This window comes from Cryptomeria japonica, unplaced genomic scaffold (genome assembly GCF_030272615.1).
Source record: "Cryptomeria japonica unplaced genomic scaffold, Sugi_1.0 HiC_scaffold_172, whole genome shotgun sequence".
NCBI classification, from domain to species: Eukaryota; Viridiplantae; Streptophyta; class Pinopsida; order Cupressales; family Cupressaceae; genus Cryptomeria; species Cryptomeria japonica.
The window spans coordinates 245,001-262,500 of record NW_026728994.1 but is presented as its reverse complement, the minus strand read 5'-3'; the positions used below and the strand labels follow the sequence as shown (position 1 = coordinate 262,500).

At 59.8% G+C, this 17,500-nt stretch overlaps 1 non-coding gene across 1 annotated transcript; it reads left to right on the top strand.

Annotated features, from left to right (window-relative positions):
* The first annotated feature begins 12,690 nt into the window (after positions 1 to 12,690).
* LOC131867430 (5S ribosomal RNA) lies at positions 12,691 to 12,809 on the top strand. Its single transcript, XR_009365983.1, has one exon. It is a non-coding gene; the product is annotated as a 5S ribosomal RNA (ribosomal RNA).
* Positions 12,810 to 17,500: the final 4,691 nt, after the last annotated feature.

Sequence of the window (17,500 nt, the reverse complement as noted above, 5' to 3'; positions counted from 1 at the left end):
AGAAGAGAGCTCGCTCACGGGAGAGAGAAGCCAAGGAGACCACGAGAGTGCTGAGAGTGGGACAGCGCTGAATAGGCGGGAGAAGCCTGCGCGTATAAACGGAGATATATATCCAATTGCAACGAAGGAACGTGCCAAAGATCGAGAACAATGGCAGAAATGCTAGTAACGTGCACTTCGGGACCAACGCATCACCGGAAGACAACCGCCAAACATCGAAAGAGTCGCGATGCTCCGCAACCTACGTGCAAAGCGGTCGCACACCGGGTAAGGGAGTGAGAGCCCCAAACATAGCTGGGCGAGGCGCTCACTCCGCTCTTTAATATCTCGTTAATACCGCCAAGGAAATGGCACAAGCACACACACACAAGCATCCTCGGAAGAGGACAGTTCGAGTGACAGGTCAAATCCAAGAGTTCCGAAGACTACCTCCAGGAACAATCGGGAACAAGACCGATTACAAGTCGTCGAGTCTGTTACTGGGCGAACACGAGATGCGCACAGGAAATCGATCAGCCCTCACAATGGCCCAAGGCCAGAGATCGGACTGCTACGATTTACCCCAACAATCATCGTGCCACTCTTCGCAGAGAGGTGATAGACGCCAACGAGCCCGCGCATAGAAATCGAGGTGTAAAAAGGGCGTTGAAGGCAGGAAGCCTGGACGAAAGAGGCTACGAGGTCACCTCGAAGCGGTCTAAGAATCGGGCGCACTTGGGGCGACTACCAGTGCCAACCCCTTATCCCGCGGTGCGTCCGACACACAGAAATTTCCAAGGCGGCCAAGGAGCCTCCCCGCATAGCAATCGGGGTGTGAGGTTACGGATGCAGCATTGATAGCAATCGAGGTGTGAGGCGAAGGATGCAGAAGTGAGAGCCGAGGGATGTAGCAGAGATAGCAATCGGGGTGTGTGATGCAGAAGAGATAGCAATCGAGGTGTGCGGTGGGAAGGGCCCAGCAGCCAGAATGCATGAAGCGACCGATGAAGCAGTGATGACAACCGGGCTGTGAGGAGAGGAGGGATGCAGCCAAGAAAGCAATCAGGGCTCGAGGCAAGGGATGCATCAAGGATAGCAATCATGTTGTGAGGCGAGATTCCAAAGGCTAAACGTGAGAGGCTGCAGGGTCGACTCAGAGAGGTCTATGCATGTGAGAGGCTGAAAGCAAGGTCGACTCGGAGCGGTCTATGCATCGGGCGCGCTTGGGGCGACTACCAGTGCCAACCCCTTATCCCGCGACGCGTCCGACAAAGAGAACGTTCCAAGGCGGCAGAGGAGGTTACCAGCCGAAGGATGCAGTAGCAATAACAGGTATAGTTCCGCGGCGGCCGAGAAGACTCACTGCATAGGAATCGGGATGCGAGGCGAGGGATGCGGCGGGAAGGCCCCGACGGCTAAACGGAAGAGGCTGCAGGGCCGCCTCGGAATGGTCCAAGCATCGGATGCGATTGGGACGACTACCAGTGCCAACCCCTTATCCCGCGATGCGTCCGATACACAGATAGTTCCAAGGCGGCCGAGGAGCCTCACCGCATATCAATCGGGGTGCGAGGCGAGGGATGGGGCGGGAAGGCCCCAACGGCTAGACGGAAGAGGCTTCAGGGCCACCTCGGAATGGTCCAAGCATCGGACGCGCTTGGGGCGACTGCCAGTGCCAACCCCTTATCCCGCGATGCGTCCGATACACAGATGGTTCCAAGGCGGCCGAGGAGCCTCACCGCATAGCAATCGGGGGTGCGAGGCGAGGGATGGGGCGGGAAGGCCCCAACGGCTAGACGGAAGAGGCTTCAGGGCCGCCTAGGAATGGTCCAAGCATCGGACACGCTTGGGGCGACTACCAGTGACAGCCCCCTATCCCGCGATGCGTCCGATACGAAGATGGTTCCAAGGCGGCCGAGGAGCCTCACCGCATAGCAATCGGGGTGCGAGGTGGGGGATGCGGCGAGATGGCCCCAACGGCTAGACGGAAGAGGCCACAGGGCCGCGTCGGAATAGTCCAAGCATCGGACGCGCTTGGGGCGACTACCAGTGACAACCCCTTATCCCGCGATGCGTCCGATACGAAGATAGTTCCAAGGCGGCCGAGGAGCCTCACCGCATAGCAATCGGGGTGCGAGGTGGGGGATGCGGCGAGATGGCCCCAACGGCTAGACGGAAGAGGCTGCAGGGCCGCCTCGGAATAGTCCAAGCATCGGACGCGCTTGGGGCCACTACCAGTGACAACCCCTTATCCCGCGATGCGTCCGATACGAAGATAGTTCCAAGGCGGCCGAAGAGCCTCACCGCATAGCAATCGGGGTGCGAGGTGGGGGATGCGGCGAGATGGCCCCAACGGCTAGACGGAAGAGGCCACAGGGCCGCCTCGGAATAGTCCAAGCATCAGACGCGCTTGGGGCGACTACCAGTGACAACCCCTTATCCCGCGATGCGTCCGATACGAAGATAGTTCCCAGGCGGCCGAGGAGCCTCACCGCATAGCAATCGGGGTGCGAGGCGAGGGATGCGGCGAGATGGCCCCAAAGGCTAGACGGAAGAGGCTGCAGGGCTGCCTCGGAATAGTCCAAGCATCGGACGCGCTTGGGGCGACTACCACTGCCAACCCCTTATCCCGCGATGCGTCCGATACACAGATAGTTCCGAGGCGGCCGAGGAGGTGGGGGATGCAGCGAGATGGCCCCAACGGCTAGACGGAAGAGGCTGCAGGGCCGCCTCGGAATAGTCCAAGCATCGGACGCGCTTGGGGCGACTACCAGTGACAACCCCTTATCCCGCGATGCGTCCGATACACAGATAGTTCCGAGGCGGCCAAGGAGCCTCACCGCATAGCAATCGTGGTGCGAGGTGGGGGATGCGGCGAGATGGCCCCAACGGCTAGACGGAAGAGGCTGCAGGGCCGCCTCGGAATGGTCCAAGCATCGGATGCGCTTGGGGCGACTACCACTGCCAACCCCTTATCCCGCGATGCGTCCGATACACAGATAGTTCCAAGGCGGCCGAGGAGCCTCACAGCATAGCAATCAGGGTGCGAGGCGAGGGATGCGGCGAGAAAGCCCCAACGGCTAGAGGGAAGAGGCTTCAGGTCCGCCTCGGAATGGTCCAAGCATCGGACGCGCTTGGGGCGACTACCAGTGACAACCCCTTATCCCGCGACGCGTCCGATACACAGATAGTTCCAAGGCGGCCGAGGAGCCTCACCGCATAGCAATCGGGGTGCGAGGCGAGGGATGCGGCGAGAAGGACCCAACGGCTACACGGAAGAGGCTTCGGGGCCGCCTCGGAATGGTCCAAGCATCGGACGCGCTTGGGGCGACTACCAGTGACAACCCCTTATCCCGCGACGCGTCCGATACACAGATAGTTCCGAGGCGGCCGAGGAGCCTCACCGCATAGCAATCGGGGTGCGAGGCGAGGGATGCGGCGAGAAGGACCCAACGGCTACACGGAAGAGGCTTCGGGGCCGCCTCGGAATGGTCCAAGCATCGGACGCGCTTGGGGCGACTACCAGTGACAACCCCTTATCCCGCGACGCGTCCGATACACAGATAGTTCCAAGGCGGCCGAGGAGCCTCACCGCATAGCAATCGGGGTGCGAGGCGAGGGATGCGGCGAGAAGGACCCAACGGCTAGACGGAAGAGGCTTCGGGTCCGCCTCGGAATGGTCCAAGCATCGGACGCGCTTGGGGCGACTACCAGTGACAACCCCTTATCCCGCGACGCGTCCGATACACAGATAGTTCCAAGGCGGCCGAGGAGCCTCACCGCATAGCAATCGGGGTGCGAGGCGAGGGATGCGGCGAGAAGGACCCAACGGCTAGACGGAAGAGGCTTCGGGTCCGCCTCGGAATGGTCCAAGCATCGGACGCGCTTGGGGCGACTACCAGTGACAACCCCTTATCCCGCGACGCGTCCGATACACAGATAGTTCCAAGGCGGCCGAGGAGCCTCACCGCATAGCAATCGGGGTGCGAGGCGAGGGATGCGGCGAGAAGGACCCAACGGCTAGACGGAAGAGGCTTCGGGTCCGCCTCGGAATGGTCCAAGCATCGGACGCGCTTGGGGCGACTACCAGTGACAACCCCTTATCCCGCGACGCGTCCGATACACAGATAGTTCCGAGGCGGCCGAGGAGCCTCACCGCATAGCAATCGGGGTGCGAGGCGAAGGATGCGGCGAGAAGGACCCAACGGCTAGACGGAAGAGGCTTCGGGTCCGCCTCGGAATGGTCCAAGCATCGGACGCGCTTGGGGCGACTACCAGTGACAACCCCTTATCCCGCGACGCGTCCGATACACAGATAGTTCCAAGGCGGCCGAGGAGCCTCACCGCATAGCAATCGGGGTGCGAGGCGAGGGATGCGGCGAGAAGGACCCAACGGCTAGACGGAAGAGGCTTCAGGGCCGCCTCGGAATGGTCCAAGCATCGAACGCGCTTGGGGCGACTACCAGTGACAACCCCTTATCCCGCGACGCGTCCGATACACAGATAGTTCCGAGGCGGCCGAGGAGCCTCACCGCATAGCAATCGGGGTGCGAGGCGAGGGATGCGGCGAGAAGGACCCAACGGCTAGACGGAAGAGGCTTCAGGGCCGCCTCGGAATGGTCCAAGCATCGGACGCGCTTGGGGCGACTACCAGTGACAACCCCTTATCCCGCGACGCGTCCGATACACAGATAGTTCCGAGGCGGCCGAGGAGCCTCACCGCATAGCAATCGGGGTGCGAGGCGAGGGATGCGGCGAGAAGGACCCAACGGCTAGACGGAAGAGGCTTCAGGGCCGCCTCGGAATGGTCCAAGCATCGGACGCGCTTGGGGCGACTACCAATGACAACCCCTTATCCCGCGACGCGTCCGATACACAGATAGTTCCGAGGCGGCCGAGGAGCCTCACCGCATAGCAATCGGGGTGCGAGGCGAGGGATGCGGCGAGAAGGACCCAACGGCTAGACGGAAGAGGCTTCAGGGCCGCCTCGGAATGGTCCAAGCATCGGACGCGCTTGGGGCGACTACCAGTGACAACCCCTTATCCCGCGACGCGTCCGATACACAGATAGTTCCGAGGCGGCCGAGGAGCCTCACCGCATAGCAATCGGGGTGCAAGGCGAGGGATGCGGCGAGAAGGACCCAACGGCTAGACGGAAGAGGCTTCAGGGCCGCCTCGGAATGGTCCAAGCATCGGACGCGCTTGGGGCGACTACCAGTGACAACCCCTTATCCCGCGACGCGTCCGATACACAGATAGTTCCGAGGCGGCCGAGGAGCCTCACCGCATAGCAATCGGGGTGCGAGGCGAGGGATGCGGCGAGAAGGACCCAACGGCTAGACGGAAGAGGCTTCAGGGCCGCCTCGGAATGGTCCAAGCATCGGACGCGCTTGGGGCGACTACCGTTGCCAACCCCTTATCCCGCGATGCGTCTGATACACAGATAGTTCCGAGGCGGCCGAGGAGCCTCACCGCATAGCAATCGGGTTGCGAGGCAGATTATTGGGAAGGGAACCCCCTGGGATGCGGCTCAAGCAGTGCCCAAAGGGACTGGAATGCGGAATCACATCGAGAGACCCAAATGCTATACGAGGGCTCAAATCGAATTATCGATTTGGCCACGACATGGACGCATCGGAACGACTACCTTTGCCGAACCACTCGCAATTGCATCCATACCGAAACCAATAGACATTTCCGTTAGAGCCCTCGCATAGCATTCGGGAATCTCGCATGCCCCTCTAAATCGACCAATGCTGGCGCTCAATGAAAATCCGAGCGCTACCACCGTTCGAGCGCCAGCATTGGTCGAGTTAGAGGGGCACGGGGGAGAATGCTCCAGTCAACACCTCCCCTATATAAGTTATTTGTCCGATTCTCGCACAACCGTAGTCTGCCTCGTCGAATCAAACAACGGTCCCAGATTCCGACTTCCGTTCCGTAGAGACCCAAAAGCTAGATGGAGGCTCGCAAGAAAGAGAGTCGGCGCATAGCAATCGGGTTTCTCGAACGTTTAGGGACCGAGCTCACTTGCGGATAGGGCAAAATCCGCCAAGCAACCCAAAAGCTAGACGGGGGCTCGAATCGAATCGCCTAGGCGGCCACAACAACGACGTGTTGGATCGACTACCAGTGCCAAACCATTCAGCAAGACTAGTCTGTGTCGAGGCCGGATAGAGATTCTCAGAGAGCGCCCGCATAGCATTTAGGAGACCTGCCGCGTCCCTCACACTCGACAAATGGTGGTGCACGTTTATAAATCCGAGCGATCCCAACCCTTTCAAGCACCAACATCGGTCGAGATAGAGGGGCACGGAGGGGGCTGCGTGAGACAACACAGTCCCCTATATAAGTTATTTGTCCGATTCTCACACATCCGAAGAATGGTCATCAAATCGGACAACAGCCCAAACTTCCGACTTCCGTCCCAGAAAGCCCAAGAGCTATCTAAAACGTTCATGGCCGGAACTCGATCGCGGCTATACCAGTCCGCCAAGCAACCCAAAAGCTAGACTGGAGCTCTAGTCGAATCACCTCTGTGGCCATTGCAAGGACGTGTTGGAGCGACTACCATTGCCGAACCATTCCGCAGGTCGAGTCCATACCAAGGCCGCATAGAGATTCACGATGAGCTCCTGCATAGCAATCAGGAGACTTGCCGTGTCCATCACAATCGATAAATCCTGGTGCAAGATTTTTGCATCCGAGCGCTCCAACCAGTCGAGCACCAGCATCAATCGACATAAACGGGCACGGGGGGAGGATGCTCGAGAACACTACCTCCCCTATATAAGTTATTTGTCCGATTCTCAAGCAGCCGAAGTCTGGTCATCGAATCGGGTCAAAGACCACAACTTCCGACTTTACCCACAATGCAAGTCATCGAATCGAACATCGGCCCCCGAGTCGGACTCCATGCGTATGTCAGGTCATCGGACCCAAATTCCGCCTTCCTGCGCATGGCGGGCCATCAATATCAACTCGGTCATCGGACCCAAACTCCGCCTTTTTGCGTATGGCACGCCTTCAAATCGGTCATCGGACCCAAATTCCGCCTTCCTGTGCATGGCGGGCCATCAACATCAACTCGGTCATCGGACCCAAATTCCGCCTTTCTGCGCATGGCACGCCATCAACTCGGTCATCGGACCCAAATTCCGCCTTCCTGCGCATGGCAGGTCATCGGACACAAATTCAGACCTCGCCAATATGCCTACGTATCGAATCGGTCATCGGACCCAACTTCCGACTTCATCCATACTGTAGGGTCTTTGAGGTTGGCGCGGTGCGCTCAACCCAGGGAGTCGACCCATCGAAGCATACACCTCCCCTATATAAGCTATTTGTCCGATTCCCACACCTGTGTAGTTTGCACCTCTGACCAGGACATCGACCCCAACTTCCGAACTCGACTGCAACGACGGCACCAGCGCCTTGGTGCGCACCTTGCGACGCACAGTCCCAACATTCGCCTTCCTGCACATGGCAGGTCATCGGACCCAAATTCCGACCTCGCGAGTATGCCTACATATCGAATCGGTCATCGGACCCAACTTCCGACTTCATCCATACCGTAGGGTCTTTGAGGTTGGCGCGGTGCGCTCAACCCGGGGAGTCGACCCAACGAAGCATACACCTCCCCTATATAAGCTATTTGTCCGATTCCCACACCTGTGTAGTTTGCACCTCCGATCAAGACATCGACCCCAACTTCCGAACTCGCCTCCAACGACCGAACCAGCGCCTTGGTGCGCACCTTGCAACGCACAGTGCCAACATTCGCCTTCCTGCACGTGGCAGGTCATCGGACCCAAATTCCGACCTCGCGAGTATGCCTACATATCGAATCGGTCATCGGACCCAACTTCCGACTTCATCCATACCGTAGGGTCTTTGAGGTTGGCGCGGTGCGCTCAACCCGGGGAGTCGACCCAACGAAGCATACACCTCCCCTATATAAGCTATTTGTCCGATTCCCACACCTGTGTAGCTTGCACCTCCGATCAGGACATCGACCCCAACTTCCGAACTCGACTAAAAAGACCGCACCAGCGCCTTGGTGTGCACCTTGCAACGCACAGTGTCAACATTCGCCTTCCTGCACATGGCAGGTCATCGGACCCAAATTCCGACCTCATGAGCATACCTACTAATCGAATCGGTCATCGGACCCAACTTCCGACTTCATCCATACCGTAGGGTCTTTGAGGTTGGCGCGGTGCGCTCAACCTGGGGAGTCGACCCATCGAAGCATACACCTCCCCTATATAAGCTATTTGTCCGATTCCGACACCTGTGTAGTTTGCACCTCCGCTCAGGACATCGACCCCAACTTCCGAACTCGCCTGCAACGACCGAACCAGCGCCTTGGTGCGCACCAAAAGTGCGCACTTTTGGAGGGCACTTTTGTGCGCTCCAAAGGTGCGCACTTTTGGAGGGCACTTTTCTGCGCTCCAAAGGTGCGCACTTTTGGAGGGCACTTTTTGGAGGGCACTTTTCTGCGCTCCAAAGGTGCGCACTTTTGGAGGGCACTTTTTGGAGGGCACTTTTCTGCGCTCCAAAGGTGCGCACTTTTGGAGGGCACTTTTTGGAGGGCACTTTTCTGCGCTCCAAAGGTGCGCACTTTTGGAGGGCACTTTTTGGAGGGCACTTTTCTGCGCTCCAAAGGTGCGCACTTTTGGAGGGCACTTTTTGGAGGGCACTTTTCTGCGCTCCAAAGGTGCGCACTTTTGGAGGGCACTTTTTGGAGGGCACTTTTCTGCGCTCCAAAGGTGCGCACTTTTGGAGGGCACTTTTTGGAGGGCACTTTTCTGCGCTCCAAAGGTGCGCACTTTTGGAGGGCACTTTTTGGAGGGCACTTTTCTGCGCTCCAAAGGTGCGCACTTTTGGAGGGCACTTTTTGGAGGGCACTTTTCTGCGCTCCAAAGGTGCGCACTTTTGGAGGGCACTTTTGTGCACTCCAAAGGTGCGCACTTTTGGAGGGCACTTTTCCTGTGCTCCAAAGGTGCACACCTAGGTGAGCACCTTCGACCACACCTTGTAGCACACCAAACTCTGACTTTCGACTTCATCCGCAATGCAGGGTCTTTGAGGTTGGCGCAATGCGCACAACCAGGGGAGTCGACCCATCAAACCCAACACCTCCCCTATATAAGCTATTTGTCTGATTCTCATACATGCGTAGCCTGCAGGAGCAATTAGGACATCGACCCCAACTTTCGGCTTCTAAACGAAAACAAGGTCTTTGAGGTTGGTGTAATGCGAACAACTAGGGGAGTCAACCCATCAAACCCAACACCTCCCCTATATAAGCTATTTGTCTGATTCTCATACATGTGTAGTCTACAGGAGCAATTAGGACATCGACCCCAACTTTTGACTTCTTAACGAAAACAAGGTCTTTGAGGTTGACGTAATGCGCACAACCAGGGGAGTCGACCCATCAAACCCAACACCTCCCCTATATAAGCTATTTGTCCGATTCTCATACATGTGTAGCCTGCAGGAGCCATTAGGACATTGACCCCAACTTTTGACTTCTTAACGAAAACAAGGTCTTTGAGGTTGGCGTAATGCGCACAACCAAGGGAGTTGACCCATCAAACCCAACACCTCCCCTATATAAGCTATTTGTCTGATTCTCATACATGTGTAGCCTGCAACAACGATTAGGACATCCACCCCAACTTCTGAATTCGTCTGCGTTGACCGCACCAAAGGTGCACGCCTTGGTGCTCACCAAAATCCGACTTCCGACTTCTTCTGCTATGCGGGGTCTTTGAGGTTGGCGCAGTGCGCACAACCAGGGGAGTCAACCCACCGAATGCAACACCTCCCCTATATAAGCTATTTGTCTGATTCTCATACATGCGTAGACTGCAGCAATGATTAGGACATCCACCCCAACTTTTGACTTCTTAAACAAGACAGGGTCTTTGAAGTTGGTGCAGTGCACACAACCAGGGGAGTCGACCCATCAAACGCAACACCTCCCCTATATAAAGCTATTTGTCCGATTCTCATACGTGTAGTCTGCAGCAGCGATTAGGACATCGACCCCAACTTCCGAATTCGTTTGCATTGACCGCACCAAAGGTGCACGCCTTGGTGTGCACCCTGGAGTGCACTTTGGTGCTCACCTCGGTGCACACTTTGGTGTGCACCTCGGTGTGCACCAAAGGTGCGCACCTTGGAGCGCACCAAAGGTGTACACTTTGGAGCGCACCACATAGGGTCTTTGAGAGGTTGGCGCAGTGCGCACACCAAGGTGGGTGTTGAGGTGCGTGCCGAGGTGGGTGGGTGCTAGGGTGCGCTCCATGGTGGGTGCCAGGGTGGGTGCGTGCTAGGGTGGATTCCAAAGAGGGTCATAGGGTGGGTGCCAAGGTGGGTTGGTGATATAGTGGGTTCAAAGGTGGGTACTAGGGTGGGTTCCAAGGTGGGTCACAAGTTGGGTGCCAGGATGCGTGGGTGTTAGGTTGGGTGCCAAGGTGGGCTCCTGCGTGGGTGGGTGCTAGGGTGGGTTTCAAGGTGGACGCGAGGGCGGGTGCCAAGGTGGGTAACAAGTTGGGTGTTAGGATGGGTGAGTGCTAGAGTGGGTGCCAAGGTGGGTGGGTGCTAAGGTGGATGCCAAGGTGGTTCACAGGGTGGGTGGGTTCTAGGGTGAGTTCCAAGGTGGGTCACAGGTTCAGTGCTAGGGTGGGTGTCAAGGCGGGTGTCGAGGTGCCTGGGTGCTAGGGTGTGGATGCCAATGTGGGTCATAGGGTGGGTACTAGGGTGGGCTGCAATGTGGGTGCCAAGGTGGGTAACATGCTCGGTGGGTTCTAAATTGGGTGCCAGGGTGGGTGTGCACCCACCTTGCCCGAGGTGGGTGCCAAGGTGCCAGTGTGGGTGGGTGCTAAGGTGGATGCCAAGGTGGGTGAGAAGGTGGGTGATAGGTTGAGTGGTAGGATGGGTGGGTGCCAAGATGGGTCACAGGGTGGGTGCAAGGGTGGGTAGGTGCTAGGGTTGGTGTCAGGGTGGGTGGGTGCTAGGTTGGGTTCCAAGGTGGGTGCGAGGGTGAGTGTCAAGGTGGGTCACAGGTTAGGTGCTAGGATGGGTGAGTGCTAGGGTGCAAAGGTGCCAGGGTGGGTGCTAGGATGGGTCGATGCTAGGGTGAGTGGCAAGGTGGGTCCACAAGTGTCAAGGTGGGTGCCGAGGTGGGTGCCAAGTCGGCGACTGCTATGGTGGATGCCAAGGTGGGTCACGGGGTGGGTGCCAAGTTGCTAGGTTGGGTTCCAAGGTGGGTGCCAACGTGGGTGCTAGGGTGCGTGGGTTAAAGGGTGTGTCACAACGTGGGTGCCAGGATGGGTGCGCACCCACACTGGCCAAGACGGGTGCGGGTGCAAGGTTGGGTTCCAAGCCCGGTCACAGGCTGGGTGCTAGGATGGGTGGGTGCCAAGGTGGGCACCAGGGTGGGTGCACCCACCCTGGCCAAGGTGGGTCACGGGGTGGGTCCTAGGGTGGGTAACGGGGTGGGTACTAAGGTGCGTGCCAAGGTGGGTCATAGGGTGGGTGCCAAGGTGGGCACCAGGGTGGGTGTGCACCAACCCTAGCCAGGGTAGGTCACGGGGTGGTTGTCGGGGTGGGCGTCAAGGAGCCAAGGTGGGTGGCAAGTAGCCAAGTTGCGTGCCAAGGTGGGTGTCGGGGTGGGTGCCAAGGATCCAAGGTGGGTGCCAAGGAACCAAGGTGGGTGTCTGGGTGGGTGCCGAGGTGGGAGCCAGGGTGGGTCCCAAGGTGAGTGCAAAGGTGGGTGCCAGGGTCAAGGTGAGTGCCAATGTGGGTTCCAAGGTGCCAGGGTCAGGGTGAGTGCCAATGTGGGTTCAAAGGTGCTAAGTTGGGTGCGAGGTTGGGTGCGAGGGTGGGTGGGTGCCAAGGTGTGCTAGGTGGAAGCCCGGGTGGGTCGGCATCCCATGGGTGTCGAGTTGGGTGCCTGATGGGTGCTTCTTGTCAAGTTTTAGTCGTCGGGACTCATTTCGAGCCTTAGAGGTCGTTTCTTGTCCGGTTGCCCTGTCTTCGACCTGGGAACCCAATTTTGGTCCTCGGGTCCCATTTTTTTTTGTCTCGCATCCCACTTTTGGCCTGTGGCCTTTTCGGGGTCGATTCTCGTTTTGGGCATCAGAGCATGTTTCTTCTCCTAAAACCCAATATTTGTTTATTAAGTCTCGGAACACATTTTTGTTCTCGTGGACCCATCATGGGTCTTGGAACGCATTTGTGGTCCTTGGGTCCCATTTTGCATCCCGAAACTTGTGTTTTGGTGCTTGATCCCTATTTTGGGTGCCCACCTTGCACCAAGTGCGCACCCGGGGCAAACCGAGCGCCTTGGTGCACCGGGGCAAGATCGAGCGTGCACCCGAGGCGCCCCGAACATGCACCAAGGTGCACTCGGCCCACATGTGAGCGCAGGTCGTTGCGCCCGAGGTGGTGTGTGGGCACCGCGTTGCAGACGGGACACTGCACGCACACGACGCCCCCTCCAGGTGCACGCACGTAGGCCGGGCCGGGTGCACACCCGACGCCCTAGCAAGGTGCGCGCACCCGGGCAGGGCTCACACTTGGCGAACGGGGCGCACTTCGCGAGGGAGGGTGTGCACCTCGACGGGGGTGGGTGGCCGGGGTGGATTCGCACGTGGGTCGCGGTTTGCTAAGTACACACTGCGACAAGCTCATAACGGGTGCGATCATACCAGCGTTAGTGCACCGGATCCCATCAGAACTCCGCAGTTAAGCGCGCTTGGGCCGGAGTAGTACTGGGATGGGTGACCTCCCGGGAAGTCCCGGTGTTGCACCCTTTTTTAGTTTTTCGCCGGGCGTCGCAATGCTATTTGAATAAACCTTTTGCCCGTTTGCGTTCTCGTCGGGGCCGGGCCGGGCCGGGGTGCGCTGCCCGCACTACCGCGCGCGCGGGGGCGACACCGAGCGCGCACCCGAGGCGCCCCGAGCACACAGGCCACGGTGCAACCCGGGCGTTGTGCGCGCACCCCGGTGCGCCCGAGGTGCTGCGCGCGCACCCAGGTGAAATCGGTGTGCACCTCGGCCAGTGCGCGCTCGGTCGAGTCGCGCACGTTGGCCAAGGTGCACGGTGATGTTTCTTACTCTAAGGTTCCGCACCAGACGCCCGGGACAGGTGAGCGAAGCTGGGCGGGGCCGGGTGCGCGGCCGGGGCAGGTGCACGCAGCTGGAGAGAGCTTTGGAGCACACTTCGGAGCGCACCAATGATGCGCTCCATTCAAAAGTTTCCTGAAAAGGCAAAAAAAGTTGAGATTATAGAATTTCCCACTTGAGAGATTGTAAAAAAAAAAAATTTAAAATGAAGGAAACGCGGGTGCCAAGGTGTGCGCAGCCCAGCCAAGGTGTGCGCACCAAGGCGCCCACCCTGGCGAAGGTGCACGCAAGGTGCGCACCCGAGGCAAACCGGACAATTAACCCAACTTTCGACTTCGCGCGCACCTTGGAGCGCACTTCGGAGCGCTCCTTGGTGCGCACCAATCTTGGGCACCTCGGAGTGCACCATGGCGCCCACCAAGGTGCGCACCCGGGGCAAACCGAGCTCCGACTTCGTGCGCACCTTGGAGCGCACGAAAGGTGCGCACCATGGCGCCCACCAAGGTGCGCAGCCCAGCCAAGGCGTGCGCATCAAGGTGCGCACCCTGGCGAAGGTGCGCACCCGGGGCAAACCGAGCTCCGACTTCGTGCGCACCTTGGAGCGCACAAAAGGTGCGCAACCCAGCCAAGGTGTGCGCACCCCGGTCAAACCGAGCTCCGAATCGTGCGCACCAGAGGTGCACGCCATCGTGCGCACCTTGGAGCACACTTCGGAGCCCTCCTTGGTGCGCGCCGATGTTGCGCACCTCGGAGCGCACCCGGGGAAAACAATGCAATTAACCCGACTTTCGACTTCGTGGGCACCTCGGAGCGCTCTCGGGTTCGCACCTCGGAGCACACCGAGGTGCGCACCTTTGATGCGCTGCCTTCACCAATTTCCAGAAAAGGCAAGAAAACATTGAGAAGGTGTGCGCACCGAGGTGCCCACCCTGGCGAAGGTGCACGCGAGGTGCGCACCCGGGGCAAACCGGGCTCCGACTTCGTGCACGCCGCACCTTGGAGCACACTTCGGAGCGCTCCTTGGTGCGCACCAGGGCGCGCAACCCAGCCGAGGTGCCCACCCCGGCGAAGGTGCACGCGAGGTGCGCACCCGGGGCAAACCGGGCTCCGACTTCGTGCACGCCATGGTGCCCACCGCGGCGAAGGTGCACGCGAGGTGCGCACCCGGGGCAAACCGGGCTCCGACTTCGTGCACGCCGCACCTTGGAGCACACTTCGGAGCGCTCCTTGGTGCGCACCATGGTGCCCACCAGGGCGCGCAACCCCGCCGAAGGTGCACGCGAGGTGCGCACCCGGGGCAAACCGGGCTCCGACTTCGTGCACGCCGCACCTTGGAGCACACTTCGGAGCGCTCCTTGGTGCGCACCATGGTGCCCACCAGGGCGCGCAACCCCGCCGAAGGTGCACGCGAGGTGCGCACCCGGGGCAAACCGGGCTCCGACTTCGTGCACGCCATGGTGCGCACCGCGGCGAAGGTGCGCACCCGGGGCAAACCGGGCTCCGACTTCGTGCACGCCGCACCTTGGAGCACACTTCGGAGCGCTCCTTGGTGCGCACCAGGGCGCGCAACCCAGCCGAGGTGCCCACCCCGGCGAAGGTGCACGCGAGGTGCGTACCCGGGGCAAACCGGGCTCCGACTTCGTGCACGCCGCACCTTGGAGCACACTTCGGAGCGCTCCTTGGTGCGCACCATGGTGCCCACCAGGCCGCGCAACCCAGCCAAGGTGTGCGCACCAAGGTGCACGCGAGGTGCGCACCCGGGGCAAACCGGGGTCCGACTTCGTGCACGCCGCACCTTGGAGCACACATCGGGGCGCTCCCGGGTTCGCACCGGCGTTGCGCACCGTGGTGGGCACCTCGGAGCACACCAAGGTGGGCAGCGAGGTGCGCACCTTTGATGCGATGCCTTCACTAATTTCCATAAAAGGCAAAAAAAAAACGAGATTTTAAAATTTCCGTTTTGAAAGATAGTGAGAAAAAGGGAATGCTGGTGCCATCTTGAGCCCGCCCTGGTGCGCAGCCCAGCCAAGGTGTGCGCACCAAGGTGCCCACCCTGGCGAAGGTGCGCGCCCGGGCAATTAACCCAACTTCCAACTTCGCGCGCGCCAGGGTGGGAGCGCACCCAACAACCGGGCCTGGGAAGAGCCAATGCGAGAAACCCCACCAAACGCTCTGACAAAAAAAGAGGGGGCGCTCCAGTAACCCCGCTTCGGAGCGCACCCTGGGCAAACCCAGCCAAGGTGCCCACCCCGGCCAAGGTGCAGGCGAGGTGCGCACCCGGGGCAAACCGGGCTCCGACAACGTGCACGCCGCACCTTGGAGCACACTTCGTAGCGCTCCCGGGTGCGCACCTCAGAGCACACCAAGGTGGGCAGCGAGGTGCGCACCTTTGATGCGCTGCCTTCACTAATTTCCAGAAAAGGCAAAAAAAAAAGGAGATTTTAAAATTTCCGTTTTGAAAGATAGTGAAAAAAACGGAACGCGCGTGCCATCTTGAGCCCGCCCTGGTGCGCAGCCCAGGTAAGGTGCCCACCCTGGCAAAGGTGCGCACCCGGGCAATTAACCCTACTTCCGACTTCGTGCGCGCCAGGGTGGCAACCGGGCCTCGGAAGAGCCAATGCGAGAAACCCCACCAAACGCTCCGACAAAAAAAGAGGCGGCGCTCCAATAACCCCGCTTCGGAGCGCAGCCGGGGCAAACCCAGCCAAGGTGCCCACCCCGACGAAGGTGCACGCGAGGTGCGCACCCGGGGCAAACCGGGCTCCGACAACGTGCACGCAGCACCTTGGAGCACACTTCGAAGCACTCCCGGGTGCCCACCGGCGTTGCGCACCGTGGTGGGCAGCGAGGTGCGCACCTTTGATGCGCTGCCTTCACTAATTTCCAGAAAAAGGCAAACAAAAATGAGATTTTAAAATTTCCGTTTTGAAAGATAGTGAAAAAAAAGGAACGCGGGTGCCATCTTGAGCCCGCCCTGGTGCGCAGCCCAGGCAAGGCATGCGCACCAAGGTGCCCACCCGAGGTGCACACGCGGGGCAAACCGGGCTCCGACTTCGTGCAGGCCGCACCTTGGAGCACACTTCGGAGCGCTCCTTGGTGCGCACCATGGTGCCCACCAGGGCGCGCAACCCAGCCAAGGTCTGCACACCAAGGTGCCCACCCCGGCGAAGGTGCACGCGAGGTGCGCACCCGGGGCAAACCGGGCTCCGACTTCGTGCACGCCATGGTGCCCACCGCGGCGAAGGTGCACGCGAGGTGCGCACCCGGGGCAAACCGGGCTCCGACTTCGTGCACGCCGCACCTTGGAGCACACTTCGGAGCGCTCCTTGGTGCGCACCATGGTGCCCACCAGGGCGCGCAACCCAGCCAAGGTGTGCGCACCAAGGTGCACGCGAGGTGCGCACCCGGGGCAAACCGGGGTCCGACTTCGTGCACGCCACACCTTGGAGCACACATCGGAGCGCTCCCAGGTTCGCACCAGCGTTGCGCACCTTTGATGCGCTGCCTTCACTAATTTCCAGAAAAGGCAAAAAAAAACGAGATTTTAAAATTTCCGTTCTGAAAGATAGTGAAAAAAACGGAACGCGGGTGCCATCTTGAGCCCTTCCTGGTGCGCAGCCCAGGCAAGTTGTGCGCACCAAGGTGCCCACCCTGGCGGAGGTGCGCGCCCGGGGCAATCCGGGCTCCGACTTCGTGCACTGCATGGTGCCCACCAAGGCGCGCAACCCAGCCAAGGTGCCCACCGCAGCGAAGGTGCACGCGAGGTGCGCACCCGAGGTGCACACCCGGGGCAAACCGGGCTCCGACTTCGTGCACGCCGCACCTTGGAGCACACTTCAGAGCGCTCCTTGGTGCGCACCAGGGCGCGCAACCCAACCAAGGTCTGCACACCAAGGTGCTCACCCCGGCGAAGGTGCACGCGAGGTGCGCACCCGGGGCAAACCGGGCTCGGACTTCGTGCACGCCGCACCTTGGAGCACACATCGGAGCGCTCCCGGGTTCGCACCAGCATTGCGCACCTTTGATGCGCTGCCTTCACTAATTTCCAGAAAAGGCAAAAAAAAAAAAAAAAAAAACGAGATTTTAAAATTTCCGTTTTGAAAGATAGTGAAAAAAACGGAACGCGGGTGCCATCTTGAGCCCGCCCTGGCGAAGGTGCGCACCCGAGGCAAACCGGGCAATTAACCCAACTTCCGATTTCGTGCACGCCAGGGTGGGTGCGCACCCAACAACCGGGCCTGGGAAGCCCCAATGCGAGAAACCCCACCAAACGCTCGGACAAAAAAAGAGGGGCCGCTCCAATAACCCCACTTCGGAGCGCACCAGAAACCACACTGGACGCTTGGGCAAAAATGTAATGCGCACCCGAAGCCCCTAC